This window comes from Prionailurus viverrinus, chromosome A1, assembly GCF_022837055.1.
Source record: "Prionailurus viverrinus isolate Anna chromosome A1, UM_Priviv_1.0, whole genome shotgun sequence".
Classification (NCBI taxonomy): Eukaryota; Metazoa; Chordata; class Mammalia; order Carnivora; family Felidae; genus Prionailurus; species Prionailurus viverrinus.
The window spans coordinates 3,832,366-3,853,346 of NC_062561.1; the positions used below are offsets into that span (position 1 = coordinate 3,832,366).

The 20,981-nt window shown below is 46.4% G+C and overlaps 1 protein-coding gene across 7 annotated transcripts in view; it reads left to right on the forward strand.

Moving 5' to 3' along the window:
- The window catches only part of SGCG (sarcoglycan gamma), a 152,609-nt gene that overhangs the window by 19,946 nt on the left and 111,682 nt on the right, over nt 1-20,981 (forward strand). The window contains exons 1-2 of one of the 7 annotated variants that reach the window (XM_047864048.1): nt 1,116-1,193; nt 8,364-8,448. The exons of 3 other annotated variants lie outside the window; for them this stretch is intronic. The gene's annotated coding sequence lies outside the window, so the exon portion shown is untranslated. Of the gene's footprint in view, nt 1-1,115; nt 1,194-2,117; nt 2,156-8,363; nt 8,449-20,116; nt 20,146-20,981 lie in introns of those variants that run through there. 3 more of the 7 variants (XM_047864055.1, XM_047864038.1, XM_047864065.1) reach the window with 3 other exon arrangements.

Genomic DNA, 20,981 nt, shown 5'->3' on the forward strand with positions numbered 1-20,981 from the left:
ACAGTAACTTTTTGAAGGTTTTGGTTAGTGCTCTCCAAACCCACTCGTGAATCAATAGAAAACTTAGCACTTAGGTCAGCGACAGGCACATATGTCCATATGTGTTGACTCTCATATTTTTACAAATTATGTTCACACGCTATTATGCCAACTTATCGAATGCGTTTGAAACATGCACAAGCATTAGAAATTTCAGCCGGCCGAGGTAATGATGATTTCTGCTGTTGGAGAATGCACTGCCACTAGGTCTCTTCCAGAAAGAATTACCTTTTCCTTTATATGTCTCCGTAGCCTGTGCTACCCACCTAAACTCTTAGGCGAACCACATTATTGAGTGTTTAGCGGTTTGCCCTCTAAGCTGGAAAGAAAGCTATATAAGCGTAGGAATTGTGGTTCACTTACTAGATGCATTCATTTAGCAGATATTTACTGAGTACGTAGAGGCTCAGGAAATACAGGGGTCAAGACTCAGTCCCCGCCATCAAACTTAGGATCAAATAAAGGAATAACAGGATATAGGGAGGTAAATGAGCAGTGACACATTGGTCTGCCCTGAATTCTGTGAGGACCACAGAGGTATCCAAGAGGGCACCAGCCAGGCAAAAAGAAGAAGTTGAAAGAGAAGAGTTAGATTAGGTGCTAATACAGAATAGCCCCTGCTATAAAAGTAGATCCTTAGCAGAGATGTGTGGTTGTTCGATGCTGATTTTTTTTGTTTGTTTGTTTTTAGTTTGAGAAGATTGAGAAAAATCCCTTCTGTGTTTACTGCCCGAGTTCTGAACCAATTGAGATGAGGCCAATGAAGGTCTAAATGTCATTTTTGTTGCAAAGAGAGCTGTCGGAGAACATATTCTAGATGTGCAGCGACCATGGGCTTGCTAACGTTGCATTCCCAGCAAAGACTCACCCACCTCTTAGCTCTGGATGATCACAGGTCCCCTCCACCCCTTGCCCCCCGCCCCCGGGAAGGTTACAGTTGAAACTTACAGCCTGAAACTGTACTCCCTGCAGGCATGAAGGTCCCTGACGAGGGAGGGATTGCACCATACAGACCCCCTTTCTTATTGGAACTCATCAAGGAGAAGAATTAAACCACTTACCCTGGGAAGAAATGAGTGCAATTATAGAGAGAATCCAGAAGAACTATTACACTAGGAGAAACGTCCTCACGGAAGGAATAAGTGTTCTTTTTTGTAAGTGGCTATTCTTACAAATTTCAATGCCTGACATGCTTTCATTTCCATGGCCCTGGGAACAGATCTTAACTTTGCCTCCAAATGCAGATTTCCAATATTTTTTCAATTGTTTTTCTTTCCCTCCAGTTTATTTTATATCACGTATCTTCCTTTTCATAAATCCTACCATCATTTACTCTCTAGTTCTTGGTCAGAAATTTCTGATCAGAGCAGATTTTAAGAATATTCATGAAATATAACTTGAGTATCTTACTCAATCATTACTTTTCAGTAAGAACAAATACACTTACATTTTATAAACGGACGCTACCTTCTCTTTGATGTATTCAGATATGTGAAATACCAGAGGAACATAACAGGAAATAAACTAGGGAGAATATTAATTTTACCAACAAAAGATGCACACAGCTACCTTTAAATAGTAACGTACCTTACTCAAAATAAACTAGAAATGCCAATGACTAGAATTACATTTCTCTGCGGGAACTCTTAAGGACAGATGTCAATGGAGCCAGGACTTCAAAGTTTAGTCTGAAATTATTTTAGTCCAGAATTTTATGCTAAATGAAAGTATTAACCAGTTTGGGAGCAGAATTGATACATTTCCTGACATAAAAGGACGCAGATAATCTACTTCCCCCAAACCCTTTCCGAATGCTCATTTGAGGGGACATCCCACCAAAGCAAGGGGGTAAATGAGGAGAGGACCTGAGAGCTGATTCGGGGAACTGTTCACGCAGCTGAGGAGCGCGGTGAGGAACACGACCACTGTGCGGGAGGCCAGCTCAGCCCCTTGGACTGGCACAGGACGAGGGAGAGTCTGGCATACAAGGATGCTGAAGAAAAACGCGATCGTATACAACGGGTTTTATTATCAGAAATTCGCCAGAAGTCTGACGATGGGGCAGAAGTAGAGAATAAAAGAAACACAAAGACCATCAGAAAGGGAGGAGGTGGAGGTGAGTCCTGCAAGAAAACCATGGTACAAGCTACTCAAACTAGAAAGGAACATTTTTTTTTCCTTCAAGAAGAAAAGTGACATTGATTCCAAATAATAGGTTAAAGGAATAAAAAGTGAGAGACAAGTAGGAGATAGGCTGAGAACGGCAAATTTAGCAAAACGTCTTGTACAACAACAATAAAGATGGAAAGATGGCATTCAGAAGCCCCCAACCACAAAAGCTCTCTGGGAAAGACACAGTGTCCGTACAAGGCAATTAAGATATTTGGAGAAATATTTCAAAAGTGGATCATTCCAACTGATAATAGAAGCATTGAGGGGCACAGGTGCTTATCTCTGAAAGGAACATGGTTGGACAGTCGGGTAGCTGGTTGTAAGATGTGAACACGGTGTATTGCATTAATTTTTAAGTCAACTTGATCAAATCACAGGAGATGCAGAAGATTAGTTTCTTTTTAAAATTTTTTTTTCAATGTCTATTTATTTTTGAGAGAGTGAGAGACAGTGCAAGCAGGGGAAGGGGCACAGAGAGGGAGGGAGGGAGGGAGGGAGGGAGGGAGGGAGGGAGACACAGAATCCGAAGCAGGCTCCAGGCTCTGAGCTGTCAGCACAGACCCCCAGGCGGGACTTGAGCTCAAACCGTGAGATCATGACCTGAGCCGAAGTCGGACGCTCAACCGACTGAACCACCCGGGCGCCCCAGAAGATTAGTTTCAGTGTAGAAGGTGAATATGACCATTGTGAGCATGCACAAAAATAAAGGGAAGGACAGAAGTTTGGAGACAAGAGTGGAAGGCACTGTGGGCAAGGGGCTGGGACATTCAGAATGCTAATGCCCTCCATCAGGCAGCAGGACCAACGGATACACGGTCATTATGGAACAGGAAGTGAACGTTTAAGTCGATTGTTTGAAATTGCAGAGGTGACCGCAGAGGAAACGAACTGATGATAAAAGCACATGGGAAAAAGGAGACAAGGGCTCCCGGGTGATAATGTACATGAAGTAATAGACTAGGTCAAAAGTTCATAAGCCCAGCTAGAGCCTTGTAAGGGTACTTGAAGGTCAGAGGTAGGTAGGAGAAGGAAGATCTAAGCGGTGACCTCTGACCGGTGGAAGTGTGGATGGGGCGGGGGAAGCGGGAGACACTGAGGTTTCCATTACAAGCCCTTCTGATAGATTTCCCCTTCACGTGTGCAAGTTCGGCTTTGGTCATTGCTCCTCGTGCATTTCCTGTGATTCTGCTATGTGCACGCCACATCTCCGTTTGCTGCCCGACCGGAGAGTCACCGCTCGAGTCTGCACCTAACGGAGTTGTGGAACCTGTTCCCTGTCAATTTAGGCAAAGTCCTGTGTCCATGGAATAAGACTTTAAACATACGATGACCCAGTGAAGTGATTACCGGCGGGTAACTTTTGAAATCTCAGATAGGCCATGTTTCTCTTCTGAAATGTGAGTTTCCTTTTTTTGTCTTTCTCACCTCTTATTTTTCCGGGATCCCACAGTTTTCTTTCCCATCATCCCTGACAACACTGAATTAGCTCTTTATACTAAAGAGTGACTCCCCAACTCTCCCAAAGTACCATAAGAAGCCACAAAATGCCTACATGCGGTAGTCTAGCGATCAACTTAATTTTTTATTGATACAGCAACTCCAAAAGAGAATACGAATTATCTTTTTCAAATGTGCACACATGGATGATCCCTATTTAAAAATAACCAGAGAATTTGGGTGAGAAGCATCCAGGTGATGATGTTAATTACATTCCAGATTTAAATTCATCGAGAGTTTTCATTTGTGTGCAGAATCATCTGCTCACTGCATTTTGCTAGTGCAAAAAGTCTGTGGCCATCTCTCCTGAGGAAGTGTGGCTTCGATTGGAGGGGCAGAGAACTGATGTGGTATTTTTTAATGCTTGAAAGTTTATCTCTTACAAAATAATTTAATTTGGTTTCACTGTCATTTGCCCTGAAAGCTAATATCTTTATTACTGTTATACTGACCTCTTCTGGAAAAGTCTTAGAATGTCATGCTGATCATATGTTAGATCTTTTTTTTTTTTTTTTTTTTTTAATTGTGCACTGTGGAATTGGTATCGTAAAAAACACTGAAGTTTGGTGTCACTGTTCAGAGGCCAGTAGACTGAGGGCTCACTTTATGAAGTGCTGAGCAAGGAGTTCATGGTCTAGTAGGGAGAACACGTATATAAACCAATGATGGCAACGTGAATACAAAGAACTCTAAGTTTATAAACACATCTAGAAAGCTGATAGTGACGTGAACAGACTTTTAAAGGTTAGACAGTCATTCGTTTTCCTGCAGAAAAGGACGGGAGGTGACTCTAGTCAGAGGCTTGGCCAGGTACCCGAGGGCAGGGCAGGAGAGACAGACGCGCGGCCCAATCGTGAAGGTGTGTGTGCCCCGTGGAGTACAGGATACCGCACCCTCGAGCCTCCCTGAAGGGCTTTAGGCTGGGGAGTGCTGTGGAGAGAATTACCTGTTCCTGGCGTCTCTCTGGCAGTTCCAGGAGAGTAAAGTGGAACGTGGCAGGACCTGGAAGCGGGCAGCAGCACCCGGCGAGTCCTGATGTGACCCCCCGCCCCCCATCAGACGGGGATCTGGAGACGAGAGAGCAGGCAGAGCAGGCGATCCTGGGGCTTAGTGACCGGCGGGCTGGTTGGTGAGGGATGTTCCTTTATGGGTCATCCATGACTTTGGGGAGGATGGAGTCATACACTGAGAAAGGACGGATGGACGAAAGAACGGGTTTGGGGAGATGAGTTTCGTGGCGGAGGCAAGCAGGAGGTGGTTTGGGGGGATTTAGTCATGGGCGCTCATGTCTACAGTCATGTCCAAAGTCACAGGAACTGTCAAAAATGGGACCAGTGGGTAGTGATCGAGTCCGGCTGGGCCCTGAACACGATCTAGTATATTTCACGAGTGAAATGACTTCCCTGCTCCTCACGACTGCTCTATTCTTTTCACACTTTGAATGATCCCATACCCCCGCACCCTGTGTCTTGTCCCTCCTCGGGCCAACCTACAGCTCACTTCATATCAAAACCAAAAATGAGTAGTCCAAAATGAACCATATCTCCACCAGAAACTCCTACTTTTCGCTAGATCTAAAAGTGGTCTCCCCAACCCAGTATCTTAAGCAACACGGCCAGCAGCAGGACTGTCTGCCCCCAGGCAGAAGCAAGGTAGGAGGGCAGGACTGCTAACTGACAACAGGAGGGAGGATGCGGGTGAAGCCCAGAAGGATCCTAGAGTCATGGAAGACCCTCTTAAGAATCCCAGAGAGATCCTAGAGTCATGGAAGACCCTCTTAAGAATCCCAGAGAGATCCTAGAGTCATGGAAGACCCTCTTAAGAATCCCAGAGAGATCCTAGACTCATGGAAGACCCTCTTAAGAATCCCAGAGAGATCCTAGACTTATGGAAGACCCTCTTAAGAATCCCAGAGAGGGGCGCCTGGGTGGCTCAGTCGGTTGAGCGTCTGGCTTCGGCTCAGGTCATGATCTCATGGTCCGTGAGTTCGAGCCCCACGTCTGGCTCTGTGCTGACAGCTCGGAGCCTGGAGCCTGCTTCTTGTTCTGTGTCTCCCTCTCTCTGCCCGTCCCCTGCTCATGCTTTGCCTCTCTCTCTCTCTCTCTCAAAAATAAATAAACATTAAAAAAATTAAAAAAAAAAAAAGAATCCCAGAGAGATCCTAGAGTTATGTAAGACCCTCTTAACACGAGAGCCTAAGGACTTTCTTTCTTTTTTTTTTTTTATTTTTTTTATTTATTTTTATTTATTTTTATTTAAAAAAAATTTTTTTTCAACATTTATTTATTTTTGGGACAGAGAGAGACAGAGCATGAACGGGGGAGGGGCAGAGAGAGAGGGAGACACAGAATCGGAAACAGGCTCCAGGCTCTGAGCCATCAGCCCAGAGCCCGACGCGGGGCTCGAACTCACGGACCGCGAGATCGTGACCTGGCTGAAGTCGGACGCTTAACCGACTGCGCCACCCAGGCGCCCCTCTTTTTTTTTTTTTTTTTAATTGAAGTGTAATGGACACACAATGCTACGCTACTTTTAGGTGTATAGTGACTCAACAATTCTGGACATCACACGCTGCCCGCCAAGATGAGTGTAGTCACCGTCTGGCACCAAATGACATCATTGCAATATTACTGACTACATTCCCTATGCTGAACTTTCCATCTCCATGATTTATGTAGGACTGGCGCTTTGTACTTCTTAATCCCCTGCACCCACCCCCGACCCTCTCCCCTCTGGCGACCACCGGTTTGTTCTCTCTGTAGGTAAGATTCCATCTCTGTGCCAGGCTATGGCCAAGCCAGCTCCGTAAGCCTGAGCTCCGTAACCTAACATCCAGTGGAATGTTAGACCTGGTTTCCTTTAAGGTCTCTTACAGCTTTAAAGTGTTAGGATTCCACTGAAAACATAGGAGATGTGTATTTGTGAGTTACAGAGTGAAGCCAGACCTGCATTAAAGACTTCGAAGGTGTTTTAATAATTTCAACTATTCTATAAAATGAAAGGTTTTTTTTCCTCTAAGCCTTCCTACTGAAGGACCGGAAAGACACGTTGGTAGTACTAAATGAATTTTTAGATGTGAATGCAGATCGAGTCCACAGCGTGGCTAACATTTGTACAAAGCAGTCCCCAAAACATTGAAAAGTTCATCGTTATAAAACCAATTTACTGATTGATGAAAAGGCCCCTCGATGCGCAACCTTTCGACGTGTGACATTTCAACCAGAATACTGAGTTAGGAGTTGCCAATTTTGACTTCTTAGACACATACTGGTACAAAAATACATCTTATGTCATCATTGTTAAGTGTTCTATGTTTTTATTAGGAATTGATAGTTGTGCTATAATTTTATGTCCAACTAAATTGCCGTGATAGGGAAAACAGTAATGGGCGGAGAGCTCATGAAAGATTTTTTAAAGTCTTATAAATAAGTGTGTGATTAGTTGAAGCTGTATCAGCTCTTAATTTAAGGCCTGCAGCTGTCAGTATAAGAAGCATCAAATGTCAAAAGACGTTAGGGTTATGAATAAATAGAATAAGAGAAGAGGTCTCCTGAGAAGAAAAGAAAATAAATATTAAGCATATGGATTATAATTACACCACTTGTCCTTTTCAAGTTTTAGTGCTAAAATCCAAATTTCAAACATACAATTTAGTCCATGTTAATTCAGGCAGCTCACCAGGCTGTACAAAAATAGGACAAAATAAAAGATTATTAAAAAGCTCGATATTGGGGCGCCTGGGTGGCGCAGTCGGTTAAGCGTCCGACTTCAGCCAGATCACGATCTCGCGGTCCGTGAGTTCGAGCCCCGCGTCGGGCTCTGGGCTGATGGCTCAGAGCCTGGAGCCTGTTTCCGATTCTGTGTCTCCCTCTCTCTCTGCCCCTCCCCCGTTCATGCTCTGTCTCTCTCTGTCCCAAAAATAAATAAACGTTAAAAAGCTCGATATTTATTTTCTTTACCTCTTATAAAAGTTTAATGATCTAACTTTTTCTTTTTCAATAAAGATAAAACATCAAGATTTCACTGTTACATTCGCATACTTTGTTAAACATAAGTTTAGTTTATTAGTAAAGAACGGTCATAATTTTAACATATGGAATGTATTTGCCTTCTCTTTATTAGGATGGTAATTCCTCAAGGTTTTCTTCTCAAACATTAAAATTTTTCACTTAAAAAGAGACTTAAAGAAACTGATCTTTAAGGAGTGACTATTCTAATACGCATTTCATTTGAATGAGAATAGTTTACACTTAATACTAATAAAGTCCTAAGTTCTAAATGCTGCCTGTTAATTTGAAATGATTTCTATGAGATTTTGTCAACATTAGCTTCTCCTGGAAACCAGTCTGCTTTTCTGCTATTCATTTAAGGTAAAGTTTATTTTAGAAAGTTATCATTACATAAGGCCATCGTGATTCAAGATTTAAATGTTGGTTTTATAAGAATTTTCTTTTCTTTTTTTTGGCCCACTTAGAGCTGTGTCCCAGAATTGGTGCCCAAACAATTTTAAGTGTGGTATGAGCTGTTTATGTCACTGAGTAAAATTAGACACGCCTGTTGCTAATACGAGGGAATGAAACATGACACAAGGCCAAAACACGTGAGAGCCTTCCCGGCACAGTGGGTGAAACCTCAACCCTTCACTCATTCTGCAGGGAAGGGGAAAGTTCGAAACATTGAGTCCCCGCCTAACTCTGGAGCTGGTACTGCCCCCGCCCCGTGTTTTCTGCGACGTCTAAGGTAAGGCCCAAGTTTTACCTTGGATTTTGTATCCTTCAGCTTGGATTTTTTAAAACATCGCTACAATGTACAACTTAAAAACCGAGTAGGTACAAGATTTCTCCACTGTTTTTCTTCATAGGTGACATAATAGTTAATACGTTCCTTTTGGGGCGCCTGGGTGGCGCAGTCGGTTGAGCGTCCGACTTCAGCCAGGTCACGATCTCGCGGTCCGTGAGTTCGAGCCCCGCGTCAGGCTCTGGGCTGATGGCTCAGAGCCTGGAGCCTGTTTCCAATTCTGTGTCTCCCTCTCTCTCTGCCCCTCCCCCATTCATGCTCTGTCTCTCTCTGTCCCAAAAATAAATAAACGTTAAAAAAAAAAAAAAAAAAAATAAGTTCCTTTTAAAGTGTTGAATAGCTTTCTCTGGAAATGATTATATGTAAGTATCAATAACATTCAGTATCATTTCTCATTTCAACTCTTAAGTTACCCTGACTGCTAACACGCTACGTATTTTTCACACGATTTGTGTTTCTAATGTTTTTAATCTGTAGAACTCCATGGTAGCATTTCTGTATTTATCGGACATTAAGTTGTATACTGTAGTTAATCTAGATAAAATATAATCTTTAAGATTGCCTGATTCTAATTCTGCCCTTCAGCTTTTGTGGTAGAACTACGTTTGCTTTACCTTTTGTCCACAGCGCTGTTACAGACGTTAAAAAATAGAGTGAAGTTAATGAGAGCAAAATTTCAGGTCGTGAGATAAATCTGGGGAATAAGCAAAACAAGAGAAGAATACCAACTTCGGCTTCCCAAATATTCTTGGAACAAAAACAGGAAAGAATAGTTCTCTCCTAAAACCTGGAAAACAACGTGTTGTTCCAAACACTTGTCAAAAAGTAAATATAAATAAAGTAAAAGGTAACCATGTGCCAACACTCGGGCCTCCTGAACTTGTCAGCCCTTTCTCTGTTTCCTGAGTTGATACAGGAGAGATTGGAAAGCAAGTAGAAAGGAAGGCGCAGAGAAAGAGGGAGAATGGGACTCAGCTGGCAGAAAGACTGGCCAGCAGGATGGAGTAACTCACTAGCACGAGACGTCCTGTGTTTACTCTTTACTTATTTTCTCGGAAACATTTTGCTGAAATAGGTGCAGAGGCACACTCAGAGTTTCAAGACGAACGGTTCAAGTTGGTGTTAGTTTTATAGGTTCTAGAACTTAGACCTGAGATTTTCTTTCAAAGCCAAATGAAAAGTAAAGTACTTCTGCATATGTAAATGCCCCATTCCTGAGACTGAAAAATCCAGGTTTCCAAAAGAGGCTGTAAGCTCGCGCTGGCAGGTGCCAAGGGCAGGCCACCCCAAAATGTAAAGGCCGGTTAAGAAACAGCCAGCAGAACACCCTGAGCCCCACCTCCCGCACCTGTCTCCAGTCTCCCCTGTGAAAGGCGCCCTCCCTGTAGCAGGAGATCCTCATCACCTGAGGTGGAGAAGTTAGAGCCAAGAAGCCTATACAAGCAACTCTTGTTACTTTTTACTGACTTACGCCCCCAGCCAAAACTCTGCTTAGAATTCCTCACGAACGGGGGGTGCCTGGGTGGCTCAGTCCGTTAAGGCGTCCGACTTTGGCTCAGGTCATGGTCTCGTGGCCCGTGAGTTCGAGCCCCGCACTGGGCTCTGTGCTGACAGCCTGGAGCCTGCTTGGGATCCTGTGTCTCCCCCTTTCTCGTGCTCTCCTCCACTCATGCTCTCTCTCTTCCTCTGTCTCAAAAATAAATAAACGTAAAAAAAAATTCTTTACAAACGGGAGCTCCCAAAGCCAAGTTTTCTTTGTCAATTCCTCACCGACTTATGGCCACTTTCTTCAAAAGGTATAAAAGCCACCCACCCCCGTCTTGTCCTCAAGCCTCAACTTCGTTACTGGGCCTCCACGTGCATGTGGTGAGCCTTTGGCTTGGTTTTGTTTGATTTGTTTTTTTCCCCCCTTTATTCTTACACCACCTGGAAGACCTTCAAGGGTGGAAGGAAAAATATTTCCTCCCCTACACAGTTAAAATGCTGAAAATAAAATGGTTCCATGTTGTCCTTCAAGATACTCACCTTCTAGTCATATTGCTATCGAGTATGAAAATCCAGTAGTAACTGTAAATGATGAACGGCCCTACTGTTGAACGTGGTGTATTTTGTAGGACCTCTGGTTCCCCCTTTGCTCCCCCTTTTACTTGGCTTCTCGTAGACCCTTGTTTCTTCTCAAATGAGCCCAGCCCTCCTGCTAAGAAACCCCCCCCCCCAGGGGTTCCCAGTGGAAGGGGGAAAAACTCCAGTCAGAGCAGGATTCTGCTACTTTCCTACTCCTCAGAACCTGCCTCTGCCCCTCCAGCCTTCCCTCCTCCTCTTCTTCTCAGCCTCAACAGCATCTGCCTAGCTCTGTGTGCTTCCGGACCCACTACGAGGCCAGATATTTCCATGACGGCCCCACGAGTGTTGTTGAATTCCTCGCCCACGGGACTTGCCATTTTCAGGGCACAACTTCACTCAATTTTATATGTGATTTTGCCCTAGAGAAACGTATGAAAAACTGGCAACAGGAGTATTCTTAGCAATTTGTAGATCTGCAGAAGTCTCAAGACTTCTCTCAGAACCCCTCGAAATATTGAAGAGTGCTGGGCGTGGGTCTGACTGGTGCGCAGCCTTCCGCCGATGAAAACCGAGCTGGGGTTGCAGGAGGGTTCGCTTGCCCCCAAAGGGGTCCACGCTTCCTCTGGAAGCAGTGGGGCGCCATTTAAGCATTTGCCACAGAAAAGCCACAGAGACCGGATTATTCTTTGGGATGCTCCCTCTGGTTGCCGTGCAGGATGGGTTGGGGGCAAGGGGGAGGGAGAGGAGAGGAGTTCTAGAAAGTCCAAGGCTGAGGACTGGGGAACGAAGGGAGAGCCAGCAGGAAGAGGTCATTGCTGTTGAGATGGATGCCGTGAAAGCTTGCCTCACCTTCGTGACTATTTCAGTTCTCTTCTGAACGTTCTCAGTTAGTCTTATGTGTAGAACACCCCTGAAAAGCACACTATGCATGAAGAGGCAATCATTACAAGTTCAGGCTGTGAAGTCAGAGGGCCACTCTCCCGCCGTGGGGCCTTGTTTGTGCGGCTTGCTTAATTTCCCTCAGTCTCAGTTTCCTCATTTGTAAAAATAGGAATAAAGTCGCAGTATCTACTTCCTGAGGTTATAATGAGTGCCAAATGCAGTTGAGACAAAACATTTAGACAGTGTCTGACTTCCTGGTGAAGAGTAGTCATACTCCTCCGCCCTCCTGACCCCACCCCTTCTTGCCTTCACAGTCACTGTCAATAATGAGGAAACACATAACCTCTTAGTCTCAGTGACCAGGAGGTCAGGGAGGAGCCTCAGAATGGTGAGTGATCAGGATTTCTAACCTGCTTCTCCTGGATCCCCTAGGAAGGCACCGTGAGCCCCATATAGAAGGTGCTAGACTAAGGAATGCTCTCCACACGCAGTCTGGGCTGCTGAGGAGGAAATGCACATTCCAGAACACAAACAGAAAACCCTCTCTGGTATTCTCACTAACTTACTGGAAATCCCTGTTGCCTTCAGGAAAAACAAGAACAAAAACGAAAACCAAAACTCAACTGCCTGGGTTTCCTATGAACATTCTCCCTTCATAAAACATTTTAGATCTTAATGAAAATTTTGTATGGAACATTCTAGAATGTTAATCTTGGCGAAACATAGAGGTATGCTGTCCTTCTACCGGAATGCATTTGAATGTGTATTCTTTGCAACAGTTGAAAATCGCTTTAAATCCTCACATTTCAATCCTGAAGAAAAGGTGTCTATAAAGATAGAAGTGAATCGTGACCTTGAAGTTCCTGAAACTTGTTAATGAACTGCCAAAGCAATCAGAAAATTGCATATACACTACATTTGATAAGAACCTTAATTATGCCTACCTCAAGAATTTCTTTTTGCCCTAAATCTTTCACATGGAGACTTGTAACTAAAAAGCTCAGCTTGGTTGATACATTTAAATAACTTTTCTTTTCTTAAAATTGGTCCTTAACTTTGTGTGGGTATTTCTCAGAGTTAGCATTTAGTTCAATGCTATTTTTAGGGACTAGGCAAATTGAGGTTTTGAGGGGAAGGGGTTATATAGTTGCTTTGCCTGAAAATTTCAATTCGGTTAGAAAACTCCAAGGACTTAATGACATAGATGACAGGCTTCTTTATTCCCTGGTTAAATGCAATCTCCCTGTGTCACTCGAGGAACATTCTAAACTCTGTCTTCCTTTGTAAATAATGTCAAACGTCAGGGTCATGTCTATACGGGATGAATGGTACTAGGGCGGGCTCAGGTCCCCCTCACCGGTCTGGTACACGAACTGGCCACTGAACCGCCAGTGACGGTTAGCACAGTTCTCTAGGTACCCAGGTGTCACTAGACACATCTTTGTGTCTGGCTTCTCCTGCCCCGACCAGCTGTTCTCATCGCCTGACATATATGCCTCTTAGAGAACATTCCCTTCATGAATCATTTGTACGAGCGTCCTCACCTCAGGTTCCGGAGAATCCGACCTGAGATAGACAAGGTGGAGCCGTGTGCTACTGAGAAATCCATCGATGTGTCTGACTGACTGATCGCTTGTTAAAATCCCGATGTTTCCGACAGCCGTTGTTCAGACCAGTGTCCCCAGGAACCACCCTGAGCTGGAGACTTGCCTGCCGGTTTATTGGAGGGAAAACACCTGCACGCGACCGAAGGCAGCCCAGTTGGGCAGGAGGGTTGAATAGCGATGTAGACGCGTCAGAGCCGGGATGGCCCTCCGAGTTGTCCGCAGATTGAGGGAGGGGCCTGGGCTTTTGCCCCCCTGCTGTGATCAAACAGCGGACGTGGGACATACGGTAGGTGGGGCGGCTCAATGCCATCGAAGCCATTCTCATCCTCAGGTGTCACTCGTGGCAGCTGGAAGAGTGAGGCCTGGGTTCTGAAGACTGACCAGGGTAATACGCCACTGCTGTTCACCCCTCGCGTCGTGCGGATTACTCCACGTACCTAATTTGGAGATCGCCCCCTGCCCCCCAGAGGGTTCTAGTCAGACTCTTTCCCTGAGGAAGCCACTGAAGGAACATCAGCGGGATGAACTACAGGCTCCGTGGCTGCCGTCAGTCTCCAGAAGGCAACCGACACGCATCGTGTCTCCCTCCCACCCACCACCCCCGGCCACCCGTTCATTCTCACCTAATACCTTTGCTGGTCTAGGTAGCCAACCCGGGTGATGACCCTGACGTTCACCTCTGAGGGGTCTGAGCCGTTGGTCACCGTGCCCTTATGGATCAGCCTTTGCGTGAACACGTGTCCATTTGCCATCCGCACGGTCAGAGGACACCGAGAAATGCCCTTCCAGGCCTTCTGGGTGACAGACATTCTTCCCAGCCAGGAACGGCACATCCTTTCCTTCTAACTGCTGTCTTGGTGCGAGGGGCTGAAGTGAACGGATGGTGGCATGCACATCAATGGGACTCAGGCTGCACTCCCTGGTGGAAGCATTTCCCACCGGGGAACAGACTTCTGGATCCACAGAGCCCGTAGTCGTGGGGATGGGAGGCCCGGATTTCCCATCCAGGTCATTAAAAGCGATGGTAAGAATGACCACTCCTACTCTCGCCCTTGGTTCCCAGGCCATGCGTTCTGCCCATTGAGGACGGGATACGGTGCCACGTGGTGGTTCAAATGGCCGGTACGGACTGCATCCTGAGGCATCACCCACCCTCACAAGGAATCTCCACACTGGGGCCTCAACAGCAACCTCAAAAGGCCGTCCCATCCCGTTCTCAAGCCGGCAGCTCTGGGACATGCCATGGGTGTTGAGAACAGTCGGCCCATAGTCAAGTGCCACGGTGCCCTTTGTTATGAAGTGGATCATTTGATTCACTGCAGTGTCACAGGGCGTCCCACACCAGTGGATCCAACATCTGTAGGTCCTCAGAGAGTCATGGTGGCCAAGGCCATGCAGGCGAAAGAGAAAAGCCCATACCCGTCCCGTGTGTTCCAGTCAGAGTGATACAACTGTCTTGCCATTGAGTGGCTGCTTGGACGTGTTGGGCTGTGTCCAGCCTCAGCGTGGGTGTCTGTTGTTGGCAGTTTAGACATTCAGTAGTGGCAGTAGCTAGATCAGCCTTGACGAGAGGGCACCCTCGTTGGGCCCACCCGTGGCCTCCATCGCAGCCACTGTGGCCACTGTGTTAATGAACCCGCTGTGGGAGCACGGGGTGGGTGACGATGAGCTGGCTGCTGTCAACTGGCTGAGTCATTCTGGCCATTTGGTGCCTCCTCCACAGCGGACACTCTGGAGGATGTTAGTGTGTGAAGCGAAGGTCTTTGCCCTTGTGCCCCCACAGGTCCACCCTCAGGCTCTTTCCCTCATCTCGTTGTCGTCCCCCTTCCAGGTCCTGATGAAACAGCCAAGCCATTCACCCCTGTCAGTGAGACTGTCTGTATTCCAACCTCAGCTTGTCTCTGCTTCTGCCAAAAGTGGATGTGCCGATGAACTGCCTGAAGCTTTGTGCTTTGGGAAGATTTCCTTTCAGCACCTTGACGGGGCCATGGTCCGCAGCAAGACGTTTGTGGCTTGCACCAACATACTGAGCCAACCCACCCTGAAGCCAGGTTGGGCCATTTTCTTCCTCTACAGGCTGGTCATAAGGGACACCCCTCTGTGGCCAGAGGACTGAGATGAGGCAGAGGTGGTGGGTGACGGAACCATGAGTCACCTGTGCACGCAGCCTCTTGTGCCCTCTGCCTGCCCCGGTGCCTGGTATGCCACTTCTAACGTCTAGGAGATTACTGCTGGCCTCTGACCTCATGCCTCGGTGGAGGGCTAACAAAACTCAAGTGGTGATGGGAGATTCTGGCCACGTGGCCAGATAGATGTCTCACGGTCGGGTGCCCTGTGTCCACAAAAGCCCGGGAGCGCTTAGGGCAATGTTTTACAAATGGCATGTAATTCCCTACCGCAGACGGCACCACCTTATTCCAGAATGCTAGAGGACTATTCTGTGATTCTTCCACAGGGTTGCCCTTTCCTCATTGTACCACAGCCAGTCACACGGCCTCTGGTTCTGCTGGAGCAGGGCTGGATGAGTCCTCGCACTGTGCGCTTGCTCCAGTGTCACAGGTGTTTCCTTCTGGGGACCTGGCCTCTCTTCAGTCGAGGGTTTCCACGTCTGGAAACCGAGCAAAGAGTTGTGATCTTTGTGGGGGCCAGGGGCCCTCAGCCCCCTGACCATCCATCCTTGATATGTCTTCTTGCACAAATGGAGAGAACTCCCTTGCTGGCTGCCCGTCTGTGTCTGTCCTCATCAACAACTAGCATGGAAGTTCCGGCCCTTGCCTTTCACCGGGTGTCATCCATTGCTTTCTCCAGGCCACCCGTTTCCCCAGGAAACAAACAAACGACAGGAGACTGAGATTTGCATGGAGGACGTTCATTAGGAAGGGTCGCTAGGAGGAACAGCTCTGTGGGAGTGGAGGAAGCAGGAATGGGCAGAGGAAGAAGCTGGAGACAGAGGGCTCCGTGATCCCACCGGACTGGCTGGGCAGAGAGGAGAGGTGGGGGGGTGCTCTCTGGAGCCAGACTGACCCTTCAGAGAAGACATGATTGAAGACAACAAGGGCCAGGCCCTTGTGCCACCAGAGCGACCTGTCATTAGCTGCCCTGGGAGGGGCGTCGCTTTGGATGGGGGGTGGGTAGCCCTCTTTGACCAACGACAGTTCCAGGACCTCAGGTGCACACTGTGAGCAGGGAGTATTCCTGGCGGCCGAGAGAATGAGCTCCTCGGTGACTCTGTGACGAGGGAAGAAGGTCTACCCGACACCACGGTATCTATGCAGTAGTCCTCAGGTTTGCTGCCTTTATGATTATTTGACCTTTGCGTGGATTTTTAGAAAATGATTTCTTTCGTGACTGTTTTACTTCTGTGAGTAGGACTCTTTGGTCATATAATCCAGTAGAACAGCAGTTTATAAAGAGCGTTTAATGGAGAATTGATCTCTGCGTTATTTTCATCCATTTGTTCATCAAATATTGGCAGTGTTCTAGGGAGCGGGACTGGCCAAGAGCGTAACAGAAGAAAAAAAAAAATCCTGCCCTTGTGGATATGGGACAAACGATATGAGAACGTGGATGCAATATTTTTTGGATGTTGCGTAAGATAGGAAATTGGAGGCAGGAGAGAAAAATTAACGTTGCTTGGGTTCATAAGCAGGGGAATAAGTTAAAGCTATCAACAGAAAGGCCAGCATAACTCCACCTTATGTAGTGGCTAACTTCAACTAACTAATTATCTCTTTGCTCTCAGTATAGACAAATAGAGGTCATTATTATTTTGGTGATTACTTTGATTAAATCATATTCTGTTATCAAAGCGTTTTATTTTTTAAACTGTTTAAAGTTTATCTTAAGAGAGAGCACGTGCACATGCACACACGACTGAGGAAGGGGCAGAAAGAGAGAGAGAGAGAGAGAGAGAGAGAGAGAGAGAGAGAGAATCCCAAGCAGGCTCTGTGGTGTCAGCACAGAGCCTGACACAGGGCCCAAAGCCATGAACCGTGAGATCACGGTCTGAGCTGAAATCAGGAGTCAGATGCTCAATGGACTGAGCCACTCAGGTTCCCCTGTTATCAAAACATTTTAAAGGGATGAAAACAAAAATAAATATTTAATTTTTTGATATGCTGAGAGGAATTGATCATGAACATTTTTAACATAATCAGTCTATTTAAAATATGGAAAATATCTCCCTCTCTCTCTGCTCCTCCCCTGTTCATACTCTGTCTCTCTCTGTCCCAAAAATAAATAAACGTTGAAAAAAAAAAAGGGGGCGCCTGGGTGGCGCAGTCGGTTAAGCGTCCGACTTCAGCCAGGTCACGATCTCACGGTCCGTGAGTTCGAGCCCCGCGTCAGGCTCTGGGCTGATGGCTCAGAGCCTGGAGCCTGTTTCCGATTCTGTGTCTCCCTCTCTCTCTGCCCCTCCCCTGTTCGTGCTCTGTCTCTCTCTGTCCCAAAAATAAATAAACGTTGAAAAAAAATATGGAAAATATGTAAATATGTGAATCATTTATATAATTTAGTATATTGGCATTTGGGTTTTGATTGATTATATCAATGATATTGTAGAGCTTTTCTGATCTGGTGTGAGTTGTATCTGTAATAATAGTTTCCAGAACTTTGTCAAGATGTAGCACCGTCATCTTCTATAAATACGTGTTCTTTGGAATTCTAGTATGATCTAGCTTCAAAGTCAAAAGACCACGAACATTGTACTCAGTATACAATAATAGCAAGTCTAACACTCTGTGCTAAACATTGTTTTAGGAACAGTGCCCTTTCCCTTTGGAGCTAGGGTGGCAAATTTCGGGGAAATACTGGCCTCCAAATATGTAAGACTTACGAATATACTTGGGCATATATCAGAGCATATGTTATAAGGTTAACTGGGTTGGTCGTGAATGTTTGGTGCCCGATGGTAATAAAAGGGCTTTGTTTGGAGTAATGAGAGTGATCAGAAGCTTAATAACCTTTATGAAACTTACAATTCTCATGATGTGAAATACATGTAAGGCACCCATGAGTCTTCTATTCCACCTGGTGGGAGAAAGACACCAGCAGGTCAGGAGTTAGATGCACCCTCAGACCTCTGGGAATCCCAACTGTAAGCATTTGGGCACTTCGAAGAAAACAATTACATTACTCATGATAGTAGGAAAGCATCTATAAGTTATAATGCCAGTAAAAAGCCCAGTGAAGGCTTCATGTGTTAAAAGAAATTCTTGAGGGGCGCCTGGGTGGCGCAGTCGGTTAAGCGTCCGACTTCAGCCAGGTCACGATCTCGCGGTCCATGAGTTCGAGCCCCGCGTCGGGCTCTGGTCTGATGGCTCGGAGCCTGGAGCCTGTTTCCGATTCTGTGTCTCCCTCTCTCTCTGCCCCTCCCCCGTTCATGCTCTGTCTCTCTCTGTCCCAAAAATAAATAAACGTTGAAAAAAAAATTTTTTTTTAAATAAAAAAATAAAAAAAAAAAGAAATTCTTGAAAGACTGCATAATTAAACTCTATGTTTGGTGATCCTTTTTTTGTTGATAAAGCATTCAGGAAACACTATGCAATGAAATGTTCCACATATTTGCAGATAGTTTCTGAGTAATTTGACAAAGCACAAAATCAACAACAAACACATGGGGGAAAATGATAACCATATACAGTTTCCTAAAAGACTACATATTGAATCAGGAAATAAATAGCCTTGGTCATTTTGGACCATCGAAATCAGAGAAGTGGATATTTTAAAGACAAGGCGATAAGCCAAGACCGAATAACATCATATGCCTTCCGCCTCCACTTTCGTCTTCACTGTAAGAAACTGTGAGTCTCCAAGTAAATCTTGCGGACCATTTGCCCAGAGCTTGAGTAGGATCACAGGTTGGAGTAGAATTTGAGAAAGGAATGACAGTCTGAAGAAGGAAAAGAAGTTAAAACAGCAAGGGGGACCACATTCTCAAGGAAGCAGGTGCAGGGATCAGAAAGAAATGTGGCTCCGTGGGCCTTGTCTCATGGACAGGGCCAGGTGGCAAAGCCACAAAGCCCTGCCGAAAAGCTCTTCGAACATATTCCACCAAAATTCAGGACGTGTCTTCGGACGAAGGAGTCTCCACTGTGAGGAGAAGGCTGTGGGGCCTTTTGACTTGATCGGTTGACAGAATCCATCACGGCATCACGAAGTTTTCATCATAGAGCTAAGTAAGTAAGGGTGTCTTTAGAAATCAGGCTGGTTTTATGTGAAAGCAACAGGGAAATACCTAAGATAAGACGGTTGAAAAGTGAAAGTAGGAACAGTGCTTTTCTGATGCTAATCTTCCTCCAAAATCCGACTCCTTTATCTTATCAGGGTAGAACTTTATGTGGTCTTGACCCTTAAAATGTGCTGTTTGGACACAAAGAGAGCTTACGATTCCCATTCGTGCTAGAAAATGGAGTTGTGCGCAGGATCGCCAAGATGTGGAAAGAGGGAAGTGTCAGGCTATGAATTATGACATACGCATCAATCATATCATTATGCCAATAAAAGGGTCTGGCAAACAATGATGTGTAAATCAATCATTTTCCCCTTTTGTTTGGTGTGTTCCCATTCTTTTCCGAGCTATTCATGGAGTTTCTATTGAAGTCGGTAGGCTCTCAGTTAAAGAATGGGTAGGAGAGATAATACGATCCTTGGGTAGAGATGGAATGACTTGCATTTTCACGCGTAATGCCGTTTCGTAGACATGGAAATCTGTTCCACGAGTACATTTAATTTTTTCACGTTTGTTTTTGAGAGACAGCCCACACGTGCGAGCGAGCGGGGGAGGGGCCGAGGGAGAGGGAGACCCAGAATCCGAAGCAGGCTCCCCGCTCGGAGCGGTCGGCACAGAGCCCGACACGGGGCTCGAACCCACAAACTGTGAGATCATGACCTGACCCGAAGTCGGACGCTTAACCGACTGAGCCACCCAGGCGCCCTGTCCACCAGCACATTTGGATGCGAATGTGTCTTCTTTGGCCTGCCTGCCTGTAACCAGTATGTATAATTGAGCCCCTACTCTGTTGGCAGGTCCTACTCTCGGTGCTGTGTATGTGACAGTGAACAAAACATTCTTCCTGCCCTCGTGGAGGTAAGAGTCTAAAGAGGAACGGGCCAGAAAAAGTCAACAGATGAAGGCAGCATTATCCGTCCTGGAAAATGAGGGAAATAAGCAGGCCTCGGTTGTAAATGACGACGGGGCGGAAGGTACACGGAAGGGGTGCTGGTGGAAGTCCATCTAAGTCCCGGCCGAGGTGGCAGCCACGTGGCACAGACCACGTGATTCGGGCAGAAGGAACAACGTGTGAAGGCTACAAGATAGGAAAAGCTGGTTCTGTTTGAGGGATCGGAAGAAGTCAGCGCTGAGAAGGGCACAGTGGGACGGGATGGGGCGGGATGGGGCTGGAGAGGCGGGACGCAGCCCCGGAGTGGAGCTTCGTCCCAGGGGCAAGGGAGGCCGCTGAGTGACCTTCGCCAGGGCGACGCGGGGTTGCCTTAGGGCCTCTCGCAGCGCCTCAGTATACATTTTGTTAACTAACTTGGCTCTCACCGCAGCCAACCACCACTGGCCCTCTGCATTCGCTGTGCGCGCAGAGTCACAGGTTAACGGTAGGTATGAGCCCCGCGAAGAAGCGGACCCTAGTTAGTACCAAGTAACACCCTGTTCTGGTTAAGAAGCTAGTTCTCCAGGGGCGCCCGGGGGGCTCAGTCGGTCGAGCGTCTGACTTCGGCTCAGGGAACGATCTTAACGTTCGTGGGCTCCAGCCCCACGTCGGGCTCTGTGCCGACAGCTCGGAGCCTGGAGCCTCCTTCCGATTCTGTGTCTCTGCCCCTCCCCTGCTCACACTCTGCCTCTCTCTCTCTCTCTAAAAAATAAGGAAGAATTTTTTAAAAATTAAACAAAAAAAAGCGAGGTGTCCAAATGTG